The following is a 19,394-nucleotide window of genomic DNA, read 5'->3' on the forward strand; positions in this document are numbered from 1 at the left end:
AACTCTCAGGAAAGAAGATGACACATACATACAAGAAAATACTTTAAGGCTGTCAGAGAAAAGGCACCTACTACATTAAAGCATTGCAACTCGATCCTTGCAACACTGCAGTACTTGCAGTCTTTACAGTTAGCTGAATTCCATTTCTAGACCATCAGAAGAGCAGTAGAACAGGTGCCATTTGTAAACAGTGAGCTCTTCAGGAGTACAAGATGGATATTAACACTACCCAGCAAATGCATGCCTTGGGCAACAAATACATGAGCTCTACTTCACAGCGTCAATTGATGTGATATCTAAAGTATTCATAAATAATATCCACATATACTATTGGTTCCATTTAAATCTAATCAGAACTTGGTACAGTGTATATTAACAGTAATTGCAAAAACGGATTTCAAGTTAAATTTTTCAATACATGGTCCTTCTACAAGGAATATAATGATTGCACCCAAAAAATTCAAATAGCATGCATCACTTAGATTGCTCAGAGGGATTAATAACTCTTTTGACAAATGAAATGGATGCGACAAAAGACAGAAAGTACTGATCACACAAGAACATTACGTGCGTGAAAACAGAGGACACTCAAAGTCCATGACGTGTTAAATCACCACTAAGATCATCACGTCCATCTATCAGAGACAAACATGAACTTTTATTGAATACTACACGCCATACGTGTTTTGCATGTGTGTAATGGCCAGGGAGACCTGAGGGGGATCATGGGATCACATGGCTGAGGCCCCGCTCTGGTAGGAAACACCCATGCCAAGCACATGAGATGTGGGGAAGGGAGAGGGCAGCGGCACTGGGAAAAGCCCATAAACTTGAGCTGGGGCTGGAGCACGTGCTGCGGGTGAGGACGGCTCACTGTGATGAGCCAGCAGTGGACTGCGGCATCGCTGTGAGACGGGCAGTGATGTACCCAAGCGAAGGTCAAGCAAAGTTGACGCCCAGCAGCTTGGCCAAGCCATGGTTGGAGACATCACCAGGCAACAACGGATTGTGACCCCATAGGCCACGCCGGCTTTGACGCGGGCGCAGCAGCTCAGCCCAGCAGTTCGTGCCTGGCCTCCGACCGAGCGTGTGTGCGAGGACTGGAGTGTGGACAGGGCGAGCTTTGGTGCTGGAAAGTGCTCTGGGTGCTGTTAGCACAGCTCCCAGCGGCCTTCTCAGAGCCATTTGTTCTTTCCCCGAGCCTGCCGGGAGCAGGCAGACGGGACATCCTAGAGAAAAAAGCGTGTGCAGCAGCACAGGTAGGCGGCACAGAGACTGGCAGCGGGGGGGGGCACAACTTGAGGAACCCTTCCCAGGCCGGAGTCTGACTAATGTCTCTTGTCCTCTTCCAGCGTGTCACCTGCTGCTGCTGCTGCTGCAGCGTTAGTGCTGGGGAGCACGTTACCATCTCCCGCTCCCACTGGCCCACCGCAACTGGTGGAAGGATGGAGGCAGAGTTTGAGACCCGCTGCCCCGTGTGCCTGGAGAACTGGGACAGCGCAGCATATGCCATGCCTTGCTGCCACCAGTTCTGCTTCCGCTGCATCCAGCAGTGGACAAGCACCAGGCCCCAGTGTCCGCTGTGCAAACGGAATGTGAAGACCATCATTCACTCGGTGCAAGCGGACGACAACTACAAGGAGGTGGAGGTCAGACCAGCTGCACAGGCATCCGTTGCTACACGGAGACCCGCACTCCACCCCACAGCCCGGCCATGGCCTGCAGTGCCCACGCATCCTCATCCTCTGGGCGGCCTCTCCCCTGCCACCTGGGCTTCCCTCTTCAGGGAGCACCCGGCCCTGCTGCGGCCCCTGCGGTCCTGGCTGTGCCAGAACCTGCACCGCATCCTGGGCACCGAGGGGCCACAGGCAAATATCCTGGTTGACAGTGTCATCTGGGCCCTGCTCCTCGTAGGCTTGGCAGAGGGGATCCTGATAGAAATGCTGGATCCTGACCTGCACGGACACACGGTGACCTTTGTGAGGCACTTCATCGCCTTTGCGGTGCGGAGGTGCAGCCGGGTGGCAGGCCGCTTCCTGGGCCTCAACATCCCCCCTGCTCCTGGGGCACAGGAGGCCACAGCAGCAGAGCCCAGAGCTGCCACACCAGAGGAGCCACCTGTCCCTGGCTCAGCACCCTCCAGCAGCCCTGCCAGCTCCAACAGGGACGAAATGCTGGGCAGGGCAACACAAGAGGTTCGTGGGCATCCCAGCCGCCCACACGGCAACCCTGCAACTGTCACCACAGAGCAGGCAGTGCCTCAGGAGGAGCCAGGAGAGCCTGTGGCAGGGCCCTCCGGCACCAGCCCACCTGAGGGGACCCGGCGAGCCCCGAAGAGGAAGGCCGGCGACTCACAGGCCTCAGCACCATCAAAGAAGAGGCCACCCCGCCGGCAGCAATAGAAGAGACCATGGGGCAGCTGAGGAGGCTGGGGCCAGGCAGCACCTGGGACACACACTGGCCCCAACGGACCCTTGTCATCACCGTCCAATTCAACCTCAAATAGAAAACACAAAGACTGCAAACAATAAATTAACATTGAAAACAATTGAAAAACAAAGACCCACATCGGCCACACAGCAGCTCCTGCCCCATAGATCTAACTCACATATGCCCGACAGCAGGTTCTGCCCCATAGATCTAACCCACAGCATCTCCTGCCCCATTGATATGACCCACATCTGCCTCACAGCAGCTCCTGACCCGTAGATCTTACCCTCATCAGCCACACATCAGCTCATGCCAAATAGATCTAACTCACATATGCCCGACAGCAGGTTCTGCCCCATAGATCTAACCCACAGCATCTCCTGCCCCATTGATATGACCCACATCTGCCCCACAGCAGCTTCTGACCCGTAGATCTTACCCTCATCAGCCCCACAGCAACTCCTGCCCAATAGATCTGACCCCAATCAGCCCCACTGCAGCTCTTGTTCCGTAGAACTGACCCACAGCAGAGCCACAGCAGTTCCTGCCCTATAGATCTGACCCACAGCAGCTCCTGCCCCATAGATCTGACCCACAGCAGCTCCTGCCCCATTGAGCTGATGCACATATACCCCACAGCAGCTCCTTCCCTATAGATCTGACCCACATCTGCCCCACCGCATATCCTGCCTCAACGATCTGACCCACATCAGCCCGACAGCAGCTCCTGCCCCATAGATCTGACCCACATCTACGCCACAGCAGCTCCTGCCCCACGGATCTGACCCACATCTGCCCCACAGCAGCTCCTGCCCCATAGATTTGAACCCCCTCAGCCCCACAGCAGCTCCTGCCCCATAGATCTGACCCACATCTGCCCAAATCAGCTCCTGCCCCATAGATCTGACCCACTTCTACGCCACAGCAGCTCCTGCCCCACGGATCTGACCCACATCTGCCCCACAGCAGCTCCTGCCCCATAGATTTGAACCCCCTCAGCCCCACAGCAGCTCATGCCCCATAGATCTGACCCATATCTGACCAAATCAGCTCCTACCACATAGATCTGACCCACAACAGCCCCACAGCAGCTCCTGCCCCATAGATCTGACCCACATCAGCCCCACACACCTCCTGCCCCATAGATCTGACCCACATCTGCCCCACAGCAGGTCCTGCCCCATAGATCTGACTCACATCTGCCCCACAGCAGCTCCTGCCCCATAGATCTGACCCACATCAGCCCCACAGCAGCTCCTGCCCCATAGATCTGACCCACATGTGCCCCACAGCAACTCTTGCCCCGTAGATCTGACACACATCTTCCCCACAGGAGCTCCTGCCCCATAAATTTGACCGACAGCAGCTCATGCCCGATAAATCTGACCCAAATCTGCCACACACCATCTCCTGCCCCATAGATCTAACTCACATGTGCCCCACAGCAGCTCCTGCCCCATAGATCTGACCCACAGCAGCTAGTGCCCTATAGATCTGATTCAAATCTGCCCCACAGCAGCTCCTGCTCCATAGATCTGACCCACATGTGCTCCACAGAAGCTCCTGCCCTATAGATCTGACCCACATCAGCCCCACAGCAGCTCCTGCCCCATAGATCTGACCCACATGTGCCCCACAGCAGCTCCTACCTCATAGATCTGACCCACAGAAGCTCCTGCCCCATAGATCTGAAACATCAGCCCCACAGCAGCTCATGCCCCATAGATCTGAACCACATCTACCCCACAGCTGTCCCTCCCCATTGTTCTGACACACAACAGGTCCTGCCCATAGATCTGACCCACATCTGCCCCACAGATGCTCATACCCCATAGATCTGACCCACATGAGCTCCTGCCCCATAGATCTGAACCACAGCAGCTGCTGCCTTATAGATCTGACACACATCTGCACCACAGCAACTCCTGCCCCATCGATCTGACCCACATGTGCCCCACAGCTGCTCCTGCCCCATTGATCTGCACCACAGCATCTCCTGCCCAATAGATGTGACTCACATGCGCCACAAAGCAGCTCCTGCCGCATTGAACTGACCAAAATTAGCCCCACAGCAGCTCCTGCCCCATAGATCTGACCCACATTTGCACCACAGCAGCTCCTGCCCCATTGATCTGAAGCACATCAGCTCCTGAAGCATAGATCTTACCCATATGTACCCCACAGCATCTCCTGCCCCATAGATCTAAAACCCATGAGGCTCTAGCAGCTCCTGCCTCATAGATCTGACCCACATATGCCCCACAGCAGCTTTTGCCCATAGATCTGACCCACATCAGCCCCACAGCAGCTTCTACCCCATAGATATAACCCACATCCACCCCACAGCAGCTGCTGCCCTGTAGATCTGAACCATTTCTTCCCCACAGCAGTTCCTGCACAATAGATCTAACCCACAGCAGCTCCTACCCATAGATCTGACCCACATCAGCCCCACAGCAGCTCCTGCCCCATAGATCTGACCCAAATCTGCCCCACAGCAGCTCCTGCCTCATAGATCTGACCCAAATCTGCCCTTCAGCTGATCCTGCCCCATAGATCTGAACCACAGCAGTTCCTGCCCAATAGATCTGACCCAAATCTGCCCTACAGCAGCTCCTGCCCATAGATCTGACCCACATGTGCACCACAGCATCTCCTGCCCCATAGATCTGACTGTCATGCTTAGACTGAGCACAATGCCCTCCGGGCCGAGCATAACGTCCTCCGGTTCGGGCACAACACTCTCCAGTCCAACTACGACAGCCTCCAGACTGAGCTCGGTGCCGTCCAGTTTGAGCGGAACGCTCTCCGAGACCAGCTATGTGCCCTCCGGGGTGAGCTTAATGTATGTAACCAACTACCAGGGGCGCATGTAGTCCAATTGGACCAACCATCAGGGACACCAGATACAATGTTGGTTGCCCCTGTAAGAGGGCGAAAGACAAAACGAGTTTCAACTCAGTTAGAGAAACTGCAGAAGGAGTTGGAAGAGCGGAGGGAGTTAGTAGAGCAGGACTCAGGAAAGCAGGGGGAGTTAGAAGACCAGAGGAGGTTGGAGGAGCAGAGGATGTTAGAGGGGTACAAGAAGATGTTAGAGGAGCAGAAGTTAGAGGAGCAGAGAAAGTTAGGAGAGAGGAAAAAGAAGGAGGGTTACCTGGAGGAAATAACACAAGCATCAGGCTCAGAGTCAGAAGAGGAGCCAAAAGCTAGATTTTCTTTACGAGAATTTCTCGAGTCCAAACTTATAGATGGGGCAGCCTCACCGACACAGCTGCCACCATCAACACCTGGGACTCTTGATAGAGCAAAAGGTGAGCAAAGTATAACGACCATTATTGATCGATCTTTTAAACTGAGTGAAATTCGAGATCTAAGAAAGGATTTCACACGTCAGCCAAAAGAACATATGGTCACTTGGTTACTTCGCTGCTGGGACAATGGTGCCAACAGTGCGTGGCTCGATGCCAGTGAAGCTCGCCAACTGGGTAGCATTTCCAGGGACTCACGTGTGGACAGAGGTATTGGCACATGCCAAAATCAGTCCTACACCCTCTGGAAGCGGATGTTGATAGCGGTAAGAGATAGATTCCCCTTTGAACGGGACTTGGAGCCTGAGAGAAAGAAATGGACTGAAATAGAGAAAGGTATCCAATTTTTGAGAGAAAATGCTCTGGTGGAAATGCTATACAGCCGCGAGTTCAATCGTAATGATCCAGACCAATTACATGATCCTGAAGCAGTCCGCGTTCCACGACAAATGTGGCGTGACTTTACAAAAGCAGCTCCAGAAAAGCATGCCAGTGCACTTGCATTAGTATATGGCAAAGGGGACAGGAAACCCTTTGTGAATGAACTAATTAGCAGGCTTCAGGAACTTGAATTATTTATAAGCGCCACAGAAGTTAATCGGTATACTTCAGCCATTGTCAAAATAGTGGAAAGATTAAAGAAAATGGAGGGAACACAAAGTGATATTATTGACAAATTGGCTAATGTGCCTGATGTAGATGAATCCATGGTGGTACAAGATGATGGAGACCAGGATTTCCACGATCGCCTATTGAGAAAGCTAAACAACATGAGTTCCTCTTGACCTGTATCATCGAAAATCTCAACCATTAAAAAGAGACGTCCGCGTATTCAAGCAAATGACAACGATAAGACACCTCGTATTCAAGCAAATGACAATGATAAGACTACACATCTTGCCTTGTTGCTTTTCCTCTGTAGTCATGGGGAGGACATGAAGAAGTGATGTAATTCATCCACTTCTGCACTTCAGGCACGTGTGGAAGAATTACAAGGTGAAACAACCACCAAGGTGAACTCTTCCAAGAAGGGGAGAGTTCCAGTTGCTGCAAGCCACCGAGGTAAACAATAGAGGGACCCTGCCCCCAGCCAGGGGGGGGAAAGGGACAATAGAGTATACTGGACTGTGTGGATTAAGTGGCCTGGCACATCTTGACCACAGAAATATAAAGCCTTGGTGGACACTGATGCACAATGCACCCTAATGCCCTCAAGTCACCAAGGGACACAACCAATATATATCCATGGAGTGACTGGGGGTTCACAAGAATTGACTATGTTGGAGGCCGAAATAAGCCTCACTGGTAAAAACTGGCAGAGACACCCTATTGTGACTGGTCCAGAGGCTCCATGTATACTGGGAATCGATTACCTTAGGATGGGATATTTTAAGGATCCCAAGGGGTATCAATGGGCCTTTGGGATAGCTGCTGTTAACACAAACGGTGTTAAGCAGCTGTCAACTTTACCTGGTCTGTCAGATGATCCTTCTGCTGTGGGGTTGCACCAGGTAAAAGACCAAGAGGTACCAATTGTCACCAGAGTGGTTCACAGACGGCAGTACCGCACCAATAGGGACTCATTGCTCCACATTCACAAGCTAATTCGCCAATTAGAGAATCAGGGAGTGATTAGCAAAACTCACTCGCCTTTTAACAGCCCCATATGGCCAGTGCGTAAAACCAGTGGGGAATGGAGGCTGACGGTGGATTACCGTGGCCTGAATGAAGTCACACCTCCATTAAGTGCTGCTGTACCAGACATGCTAGAACTCCAGTATGAACTGGAGTCAAAAGAAGCTAGGTGGTATGCCACCATTGACATTGCTAATGCCTTCTTTTCCATCCCATTGGCTGCAAAATGTAGGCCACAGTTTGCTTTTACCTGGAGAGGTATTCAGTACACCTGGAACCGTTTACCTCAAGGGTGGAAGCACAGCCCAACAATTTGCCATGGATTGATCCAAGCTGTTTTGGAACAGGGTGATGCTCCTGAGCACTTGCAGTATATTGATGATATTGTAGTGTGGGGACATACAGCAGCAGAGGTTTTCAAGAAAGGGAAACAGATAATCCAAATTATTTTGAAAGCTGGTTTTGCCATTAAGCGCAGTAAGGTGAAGGGGCCTGCCCAGGAAATGCAGTTCTTAGGTATAAAATGGCAAGATGGACGTCATCACATCCCAGCAGATGTGATTGACAAAATCACTGCTATGTCTCCGCCCACTGACAAGACAGAGACCCAATCTTTTCTGGGAGTAGTGGGCTTTTGGAGAATGCATGTCCCAAACTACAGCCACATAGTGAGCCCCCTCTATCAGGTAACACGGAAGAAGAATAATTTCTCATGGGGTCCTGAGCAGCAGCAGGCTTTTGAGCAGAGAAAACAAGAGATAGCCCGTGCCGTGGCCTTGGGGCCAGTACGGACGGGGCAGGATGTGAGGATCCGAGGCCGACCCCTAGGATTTTGGAGTCAAGCATATAAAGGGTCTGAGGAACGCTACACTCCGACTAAGAAGGAGATCTTAGCCGTGTATGAGGGGGTTCGGGCTGCTTCTGAAGTAGTTGGGACAGAGGTTCAGCTTCTTCTAGCACCTCGCTTGCCAGTAATAAAATGGATGTTTAAAGGACAGGTTCCCTCCACCCATCATGCTACTGATGCCACTTGGAGTAAGTGGATTTCATTAATTACTCAACGAGCTTGAATGGGAAAACTCAGCCGTCCTGGAATTCTAGAAGTGATCATGGACTGGCCTGAGAGTAAAAAAATTGAAACACCACCTACAGAGGAGGTATCACGCGCTAAAGAGGCACCACCATACAATGAGCTACCAGAAAATGAAAAGTAATTTGCCCTATTCACAGACGGATCATGTCGTATTGTAGGGAAGCATCGCAGATGGAAAGCTGCTGTATGGAGCCCCACACGACAAGTTGCAGAGGCCACAGAAGGTAAAGGAGAATCAAGTCAATTTGCAGAGGTAAAGGCTGTTCAGCTGGCTTTAGATGTGGCTGAACGGGAGAGGTGGCCAATGCTTCATCTTTATACTGATTCATAGATGGTGGCAAATGCCTTATGGGGGTGGCTGCAACAGTGGAACCATCCTCTGCTACCAAATCTGTCACGGTTTGAACGAAAAATCCACCTGCGTCCGTGACAAGGGCCGTGGGCCCCTGAAGGGCCCTCGGCCGAAAAGAAAAAGTTAATTAAGAAAAGAAAACAGCGGCAACGATCTAAGGAGGCACACTTATTTACTAAATACTATATCGAAATACAGGATAACACAATAGAATACAATATAATTGAAAATTGAGCTAATGAATCAAGCAAAATAGGAGAGAGAATGAGTCCCGTAACCGAGAGGCCTACTGTGAAATCTAGGCAAACGGCTGAAGGCTCCCACACACTGCCCTGAACGCCAGAACTCGAAAGACGTCAGTCTGTTCTGCGACCGAGTTAATATAGAGTCCAGGTCCCGTGACCTATCGTGTTGCTCTCTGGGAGATGTAGTCTTCTTCTGTAAGTTGCAGATTCAGTAAAATTATTCATGCTTTATATGATGTTATGATGTGGAATACTGATAGCAAAATTACAAAATTATTAAACCATGACACTGTTAAAATCAGCTTTTGGATATGTAGAGGGAGAATTTTTTCGGTGAATAACTGTGTGTTTAGGGCAGGAATGGATGATCCTTGATTTCACATGGTAGATGTTCTTTACCTGCTCTGTACTCATTTTACAAATCATTTCATGCTGTAACAGTAAACAAATGGTGAATTCTTCATCAGATACGTCTGCTACTGTAAGGTCTTTGTCTGATTTCAAAGTTAAAGTCAGGAGTCAAACTAAAAGAAGAAAAAACTAGTTTGATAAGGACGTATAGAAATTCTGACTTTCTGTAACACAGCTTTGTTGGAAGTAACCGCGGGAGACAAGTCTCATGCTATCATGGTCAACAAGTCTCGTTTATTAGGTGTTACAGCATCTCATTTTTGGGGGGGGGGCCGTAGAGGCCGACAATGCAGCGAACGACGTGTGCGGGGGGGGGCAGGCGGCCACTGGCTGGGAACGGCTGCTTGTGTCAGAGCGCGGCCGCTGTTCTTTCGTGCGCTGCTTCTCACGTTTCCCGACTTCCTATAGCATACAGCAGCGTTGTGGGTGTTGGATTGACACTTGCTGCGCCAAATCCCAGTGGCTTGGCACTCGTGACGGATGTGGCCAGATTTTTCACAACGGAAACATTTCATGCGGGAGCTGTTCTGCGAGCGTGGGCTTGTAGCGACTGCAGCTTGGAGGGGTGCAAGGGCTGCTAACACTTGATTCTGAGAAGCCTCAGCCTGTGCCTTTAATCCTGCCCCTAGCTCTTTAATAGCCTCCACTATGAAAGCCTGAGCCCCCGTGGGCACGCTCGATAATCTGTCTAACGCCTCCTCTATTGTCCAGTTACTCCTCAAAGTACTTAGAATGCCACGAGCTGTAGCATTACAATTCTGAAGTGCACAATGTTTTAGCATTATTTCCCTCATGTACTCTGGTACTCCAGTCTTCTCTATGGCTCCGGCTACCTTATCTAGAAATGCTCCAAAATCCTCATTTCTTCCCTGCCGGATTCCCATATAAGACGGCAGCCCACCTGGTGCCTTGATCTTATCCATAGCCTGCCTGGCCAGATACATTGACTCCCTACATTTAACTGGTCCTAATAAAGCCTGGGCCTCCATCCGGATGAAAGGACCCACCCCTAAAAGTTCTTCAACGGTTACGTTATACAAGGGATCTCCGGGCTGCCTAACTATCACAGCGCTCTGTTGGCACGTCTCATCCCAATAAGCATTAAATAGCAGTTGTTCGTGCTGTGAAAAAATCAACCTAGCTATAGCCCGACGATCAGATGGCAACAAAACCTGAGTACTCCAGATATAATCCAGTATCTGTCTCGCTGGCTCACTTTTTACTCCAAACTGACTGACCGTAGACCGCAATAGTGACAACAACTTCCAATCTAAAGCACTGATAGCAGCCTGTGTCCCGCCTGCAGGATCAGGCGAATACCCCACCGACAGCACCGCCTGTTGCAGCGCTTCCAACGCCTCACTGTCTCCCGCCTCTAAACAAGCCCGCGCCAGCGCAGCCCAAGTCCCCCCCGCTCCCGCGTGACGGCCTCCGCCAGGTCACTCTGTGCCCCAGGGAGCGGCTCATTGCAAACGGGGGTCGAGGGGGCCGGCTGTAGCGCCATGGTCGATGCAGGCGGCTCGTCTGATACGGACGTGCTGGGAGACGGAGACGGGGCACTCGGCTCCACAGCCACCGGCAACACAGGCTCGGCGGCCGGCAGCAACTTTACGGTGGACACTGCAGGGGGCACCGGGCAATCTGACCATTCATTATAATTCTTATTCCTCCCCTGCACAGCTGCAGCTCTTCTCTCCTCATTATTGCTACCATTACTATTAATAAAAATAACATTTTTTAGTGACAGGTGAGGGCAGGGGGCTGCGTTGGGCCCTATGGGAGCCCCCCCCCCCATCCTGGCACACTCCCCCAGGCTGATCCAGCACTTCCATGTGGGTGATTGCAGCAAATCATTATAAACCACACGCCACATCTTCCCACATTTTTTAGCCATTTTCTCCCCATCTATCATTCCCTGAAAAATTGCATCTCCAAATTTACGCCACTCAGCAAGATCATGCACTAAATGCGGATTCTGAAATAACCCTTTAGCATACCCATACACTAATAACTTAGGGAATTCCTTTTCCAAGTCTATCCCGTTAAACTGTCTCCGCCTAAGAAAAGCGGTAAATAAATTATATGCTGCTTGCCTGTCCATATTTACTGACGTCGGTACCGTTGCAGCCCTCCAGGCTTCGGCAGCACATATCGCTCAAGCCCACCTCTGTGGTCACTCGAGACACGGAGCTCCAAGTTTAGCTCTTTCGTCGTCCGTCTAGCTGCGGGACCCAAACCCAACGCAGTTCTTCGCTCGTGGCAGCCCCTTTTTCCTTATCACGTCGAGGGTCACCATTTGTTGGAAGTAACCGCGGGAGACAAGTCTCATGCTATCATGGTCAACAAGTCTCGTTTATTAGGTGTTACAGCATCTCATTTATACAATCAGTAATAAGTTCATGTATATTGCAAAAGTAAAGCTCAGGATTGGTGGGTTACACATTACTTCATCTGACCTTTGTGGTTAGTCTTATGGATACTTTTTCTTTGCAGCTCTGTCTACACCTTGCTACACATCTTGCTTTTCCCTCAGGCCGTCCTTGCCTCTAGATACATATTTCGTCTTTAGCTACATACCCTGTCTTTTCACATCCTGATTTCTCCACAGCTGCTTAGCCCATGATCGGCCCTAGGATAGACCGTCTTTGTCTTTAATCACGTTCATTCTTTTACAATTTAACTAGTGGAATCTCTTCATGTCCTTTCTCATGAAGCCATTCTGCATAAACATTCTCCACATAGATCTGACCCACATCAGACGCACAGCAGCTCCGGCCCCAAAGATCTGACCCACATCTGCCCCACAGAGCCGTCTGCCCCGTAGATCTGACCCACATCTGCCCCAAAGCAGCACCTGCCCATAGATCTGACCCACATGTGCCCCACAGCAGCTCCTGCCCCATAGATCTGACCCACATTAGCCACACAGCAGCTCCTGCCCCATACATCTGACCCACATGTGCCCCACAGCAGCTCCTGCCCCATACATCTGACCCAAATGCGCCCCACAGAAGCTCCTGCCTTATAGATCAGACCATCATCAGCCTCACAACAGCTCCTGCCTCATAGATCTGACCCTCATCATCCCCACAGCAGCTCCTGCCCCATTGATCTGACTCACATCTACCCCACTGCAGCTCCTGCCCCATAGATCTGACGCCCATCAACCCCACAGCATCTTCTGCCCCATCGATCTGACCCACATCTGCCCCACAGCAGATCCTGTCTCATAGATCAGAACAACATAAGCACCACAGCAGCTCCTGCCACATAGATCAGACCCACATCAGCCACACAGCAGCTCCTGCCCCATAGATCTGATCCCAATCAGCACCACTGCAGCTCCTGCCCCATAGATCTGACGCCCATCAGCCCCACAGCATCTTCTGCCCCATCGATCTGACCCACATCTGCCCCACAGAGCCTTCTGCTCTAAAAATCTGGCCCACATCTGCCCCACAGCAGCTCCTGTCTCATAGATCAGAACAACATGAGCACCACAGCAGCTCCTGCCACATAGATCTGACCCACATCAGCCACACAGCAGCTCCTGCCCCATAGATCTGATCCCAATCAGCACCACAGCAGCTCCTGCCCCATAGATCTGACCCACATCAGTGTCACGGGTTACTTAGATTTACCTATGCCCGTGACAGGGGAAGCCACCCCGTGGGCCCCCCTCCCAGGGCCCGGAAAGGAGGGGGAAAAAGGGAGTGGGATAAAACAGCGACAATCTAAGGAGGAAAAACTTATTTTACTAAATATGATACCGAAATACAAGATAACACAATATAATATAATTGAGACTAACAAATTGAACGAAACAGAGAGAGAGAGTCCCCGAAAACCGAGAGGCCGACTGTGAACTCTAGGCGACACGGCTGGAACACTTCCCACTCTCCGAGAAGTTCGAGAGAAGAAGGAGGGCACTCCAGCCTGGGAACGAGATTATACAGCGTCCTGGTCCCGTGACTTATCATTAACCCTGTTGTTCTCTGGGATATGTAGTCTTCTTCTGTGGACTGCACATTCAATAGAAGTATCCATACTTTACATGATGTTATGATGTGGAATACTGATAGCAAAATTACAAAATTACAAAACCATGACATTCCACCCCTTATTCTACATTATTACATCATGGTTAATATATATATACATATTTATACACGTATGTAAAATTATGATAGCTAAACAGTAGAATTACATGTAACATAACTAAATGTACAACTATAATAACTAAAATACACTACACATGCAAACATATATATATATATATAGATACATAAAATTATTGACTGCACTCCCCCAGCATCAAATTCCCTTGTGGCACACATTGAACATCCCCATCCTTCTGCATTACCCACCAAGTGCACCCAGGTCCCTGGGCAAAGACAGTTCCACGGATAGGTTTGCCCTTTCCAGAAGCTGGAAGGACCCAAACAGCTTTTCCCAACATGTTCTTTACATGTACAACAGGGACCTTATCTCCTTCTACAGTGTGTAGGGGGCTAGATTGACTAGGACCATCATGATTGACAGATCCTCTAGTATTCACCAACCAAGTGGCTTCTGCCAGATTCTTCTCCCAGTGCTTAAATGTTCCACCACCCATTGCTTTCAACATAGTTTTCAACAACCCATTATATCGTTCAATTTTACCAGAAGCTGGTGCATGGTAGGGAATATGATAAATCCACTCAATGCCATGATCTTTGGCCTAAGTATTTATAAGGGAATTTTTAAAATGTGTCCCATTATCAGATTCAATTCTTTCTGGGGTGCCATGTCGCCACAGGACTTGTTTCTCAAGACCTAATATGGTGTTTCGAGCAGTAGCATGGGGTACTGCGTATGTTTCAAGCCACCCAGTGGTTGCCTCTACCATAGTGAGTACATAACACTTACCACTGCGAGATCGTGGCAAGGTGATATAATCAGCCTGCCACGCCTCCCCATATTTATACTTTTGCCACCGCCCTTCCTCCCAGAGAGGTTTCATCCTTCTGGCTTGTTTAATTATGGCACATGTTTCACAATCATGAATAATCTGCGCAATAGCGTCCATGGTTAAGTCCACCCCTCGGTCTCTGGCCCACTTATATGTTGCGTCTCTTTCTTGATGGCCTGAGGTCTCATGAGGCCATCGAGCTAGAAATAATTCGCCCTTATTCTGCCAATCCAAGTCGATTTGAGCCACCTCAATTCTAGCAGCTTTATCTACCTGATGGTTGTTTTGTTGTTCTTCAGTAGCCCGACTTTTGGGCACATGTGCATCCACATGATGCACCTTTACAACCATATTCTTTGTTCGGGAAGCAATGTCCTTCCATAGTTCAGTGGCCCAAACAGATTTTCCCCTCCGTTGCCAGTTATTTTGTTCCCACCGCTGTAACCACCCCCATAAGGCATTTGCCACCATCCATGAGTCAGTATAAAGATACAGCATTGGCCACCTCTCCCGTTCCGCAACATCTAAGGCCAGCTGGACAGCTTTTACCTCTGCAAACTGACTTGATTCTCCCTTACCTTCAGTGGCCTCTGCAACCTGTCGTGTGGGGCTCCACACAGCAGCTTTCCATTTGCGATGCTTCCCTACAATGCGACATGATCCGTCAGTGAATAGGGCATATTTCTTTTCATTTTCTGGTAATTCGTTGTATGGTGGGGCCTCTTTAGCACGTGATACCTCTTCTGCTGGTGATGTTCCAAACTTTTTATCTTCAGGCCAGTCCATGATTACCTCTAGGATTCCTGGACGATTGAGGTTTCCCATTCGCGCTCGCTGTGTAATCAGCGTAATCCACTTGCTCCAGGTGACATCGGTAGCATGATGGGTGGAGGGAACCTGTCCTTTGAACATACAGTTAAGCACTGGCAGTCGAGGTGCCAAAAGGAGCTGTGTTTCAGTCCCGACTACTTCAGAAGCAGCCCGAACCCCCTCATACGCGGCTAAGATCTCCTTCTCAGTTGGAGTGTAGCACTCTTCAGACCCCTTATATGATCGACTCCAGAATCCCAGGGGTCGGCCTCGGGTCTCTCCTGAGGCTCTTTGCCACAAACTCCAAGTGGGGCCTTTCTCTCCAGCAGCAGTGTAGAGGATGTTCTTTACATCCTGTCCAGTCCGTACTGGCCCCAGGGCTACAGCACGGGCTATCTCTTGTTTAATCTGTTCAAAAGCCTGCTGCTGCTCAGGGCCCCATGCAAAATCATTCTTCTTCCGCGTCACCTGATAAAGGGGGCTTACAATGAGGCTGTAGTTTGGAATGTGCATCCTCCAAAAGCCCACTGCACCCAGGAAAGATTGTGTCTCTTTCTTGCTAGCTGGTGGAGACATGGCAGTGATTTTGTCGATCACATCTGCTGGGATGTGACGACGTCCATCCTGCCACTTTATACCTAAGAACTGAATTTCCTGGGCAGGTCCTTTTACTTTGCTTCGCTTAATAGCAAAGCCAGCTTGTAGAAGAATCCGGATTATCTGCTCTCCTTTTGTGAAAACTTGTTCTGCTGTATCGCCCCACACAACAATGTCACCAATGTACTGCAGGTGTTCAGGAGCACCACCCTGTTCCAGTACAGTTTGGACCAACCCATGGCAAATGGTTGGGCTGTGTTTCCACCCCTGGGGCAAACGGTTCCAAGTATACTGAATGCCCCTCCAGGTGAAGGCAAACTGTGGCTTGCATTCTGCGGCCAAAGGAATAGAGAAGAAGGCATTGGCAATGTCAATGGTGGCATACCATTTGGCTGCTTTTGACTCCAGCTCGTACTGGAGTTCCAACATGTCCGGCACAGCAGCGCTCAATGGGGGTGTGACCTCATTCAGGCCACGGTAGTCTACTGTCAGCCTCCATTCTCCACTGGCTTTACGCACTGGCCATATGGGACTGTTAAAAGGTGAGTGAGTTTTACTGATCACTCCCTGATTCTCCAGCTGGCGAATCAAATCATGAATGGGGAGCAAGGAATCCCTGTTGGTGCGATACTGCCATCTGTGCACTGTCTTTGTAGCAATCGGTACCTGCTGCTCTTTTACTCGTAGCAGCCCCACAACAGACGGGTCCTCTGACAGGCCAGGCAAAACAGACAGCTGCTTAATGTTGTCCATGTCTACAGCAGCTATCCCAAAGGCCCATCGATACCCCTTAGGATCCTTGAAATGCCCCCTTCTGAGGTAATCAATACCCAGTATACATGGAGCCCCTGGGCCAGTCACAATAGGATGTTTTTGCCAGTCTTTGCCAGTGAGGCTTATTTCAGCCTCCAGCACAGTCAATTCTTGAGAGCCCCCAGTCACTCCAGAAATATGGATTGATTCTGTCCCTTCATGACTGGAGGGCATTAGGGCGCACTGTGCACCGGTATCCACCAACGCCTTATATTCCTGTGGTTCTGATGTGCCAGGCCATCGAATCCACACAGTCCAATAAACTCTATTATCCCTTTCCCTCCCTTGACTGAGGGCAGGGCCCCTCTATTGGTTACCTGTGATGACTGGAGCAACTCCACTGGTGGTTGGTATGTCTAGTAGTTCTTTCACCCGTGCTCGTAGTGCAGAAGTAGGCTGATCATGCCACTTCCTCATGTCCTCTCCACGGTCACGTAGGTAGCGCCACATGGAAACACGCGGTGCAATCGTACTGTTGTTCTTTGCTCGAGCTGGGAAGCGTGTGCGTTTAACAGCTGAGAATTTTGATGATGCAGGTGGGGAGTAGGACTGGACTAGTTTGATCAGATCCTTCATTAGACCTGGTGGCCCGTACGAGGATTGACCTTCATCAGTTGTTTCTGATACTATTACGGGATCATTACAATTAGTTGATGGAAACAATTTCTTGCACATTTCATCTACTCGGTTTTCTAGCTGTGAGATGGCAGAAACTGCGGCATGCAGTTGGGGGAGCTGCTGATCGGTGGTTTGAAGCATTATAATCAGCTCAACAACTCGGGGCCATCTGTCCACGAATCCTTTAGATCCTGATACCAATGACTGTGCAATTCTCTCTGGTGCTGTACTTGTGATTTTCTGCCACATGTCAGGATCGGCCCTCACTCTCTCAGGGTCAAGTTCGCTTGGATCAGGGCTGTACAACATTTTCGCCATGGCCAATTCCCTCAGGCGCTGAATACCTTTTTGGACGGTATTCCAACTATCAAATTTAGGCTTCAAAGCATCCTTATAGGGGTACCTTTCTCTTACGGCTTCTAACAGCCGCAACCAGAGAGTGGCAGCTCCATCCGAACATCTGCAAATCCCTCTGTCGATACCTGCATCTTGGGCAATGCTTCCTAGTTGGCGAGCTTCATTACCATCTAGAGACAAGCTGTTGGCCCCGTTGTCCCAGCAGCGAAGCAACCAAGCAAGGATACCTTCATCTTGACGCCGTGTGAACTCCTTTCTTGAGCCTTGGATTTCAGTCAGCTTCAGAGGTCGACAATAGGTGATTTCCTCCTCATCATCAGTCTCTTCTTCATGCCTCTTGGTTTTTGCCTTTGCTTTTTTCGGTACTGCTCCATGCCCGGCACCTGGGTCTTCTGCAGCCCCCCCCCCGTGCTTCTCCTTCTTTTTGTTCTAGACGCATGGACACCCGTTTCCATTTCTTGCCTTCCACAGGGGCAACTGATATTGCTACTGATGCCTCCTGTGACTGATCAGAATTAACTTGGGCTTGAATCTCAGATCGGAAACTCTCTCTCTCCAGAATAGTATGATACAAAGCACGGTATGCATAAGCCAAACCCCACATAAGGTTTACCTCCTTAGATCTCTGACCCAAATACTCACTTAATTTCTTAGGGTCCCTTAGGTGTTCAAGAGTGAAATCCCATGACACTGCAGGTCCCCATGCTTCTAAGACTTTTCCTAAACCTTTCCATATTCCCTGCCAGTCATCATTCTCTGGTTCTGGAGGAGACTTCCGCATAGAACGAATGCATAGGAACATATATGCATGCATTGATAGTGATAACATGAATGCAAGTATGAACCCTATCTCAGTTATGGAAAAGCGTGTGGAAATCTGAGAGTACAACCTAAATAAAAAGGGTTTTTTTAGCCTGTACAATGAATTAAACATGGTGGTGTTTGTAAAATTGCCTGTTCCATCTGGGATGCAAGTATTTGTAAAATTGCCTGTTCCATCTGGGATGCAAGTGTTTGTAAGATTCACAATTCCATCTGGGTTGTAGATGCCAAAATTCTGACCATACCACATATCGTAAAAGTACCAGGCAGGTGTCTCCATCAGTATCCACCTTATTAGGCTATATACCTGCACAATTCCACAACACCAAATTATGTTGTTAATAGTTGACCAATACTTTAAGAAGATCATAATTGCTTTCAATCCCTTAAACAGAGCAACTGGGATGAAGAGTGGATTCATAGCTGGCAGGCTCTGTAAAAGTCAGAGCTAGCTAGCTTTGCTCTAAGGGAGAAAGAAATCCCTTTCTTTTCTACACAAAAGTTAGATAGCAATGCTGAGAATGTGCAGCAGCCCTTAATGTTGACAATTTGTCTGGTATTTCAAGGTCACGTTCTCCGTGAGCAGCTACGGAAAGATAGCGCTCCCAACACTCCCGTAACGAAGCTCTTTAAGAGCAAAGAGAGAGTCGTTCTAAAAGCTAAAAAGCTCTATGCCCGCATTCTCCACCAAAAATCTGTCACGGGTTACTTAGATTTACCTATGCCCGTGACAGGGGAAGCCACCCCACGGCCCCCCCCCGGGGCCTGGAAAGGAGGGGGAAAAAGGGAGTGGGATAAAACAACGACAATCTAAGGAGGAAAAACTTATTTTACTAAATACGATATCGAAATACAAGATAACACAATATAATATAATTAAGGTTAACAAATCGAACGAAACAGAGAGAGAGAGAGTCTCCGAAAACCGAGAAGCCTACTGTGAACTCTAGGC

At 49.6% G+C, this 19,394-nt stretch overlaps 1 protein-coding gene across 1 annotated transcript in view; it reads left to right on the forward strand.

The window, feature by feature from the left end:
• LOC146759543 (uncharacterized) overlaps positions 1-19,394 on the forward strand; it is a 46,435-nt gene that overhangs the window by 15,637 nt on the left and 11,404 nt on the right. The gene's annotated exons all lie outside the window — the stretch shown is intronic.

The sequence above is a fragment of the Coturnix japonica genome, chromosome 10 (assembly GCF_054131305.1).
Source record: "Coturnix japonica strain WE chromosome 10, WE-NBRP24, whole genome shotgun sequence".
Taxonomy (NCBI): Eukaryota; Metazoa; Chordata; class Aves; order Galliformes; family Phasianidae; genus Coturnix; species Coturnix japonica.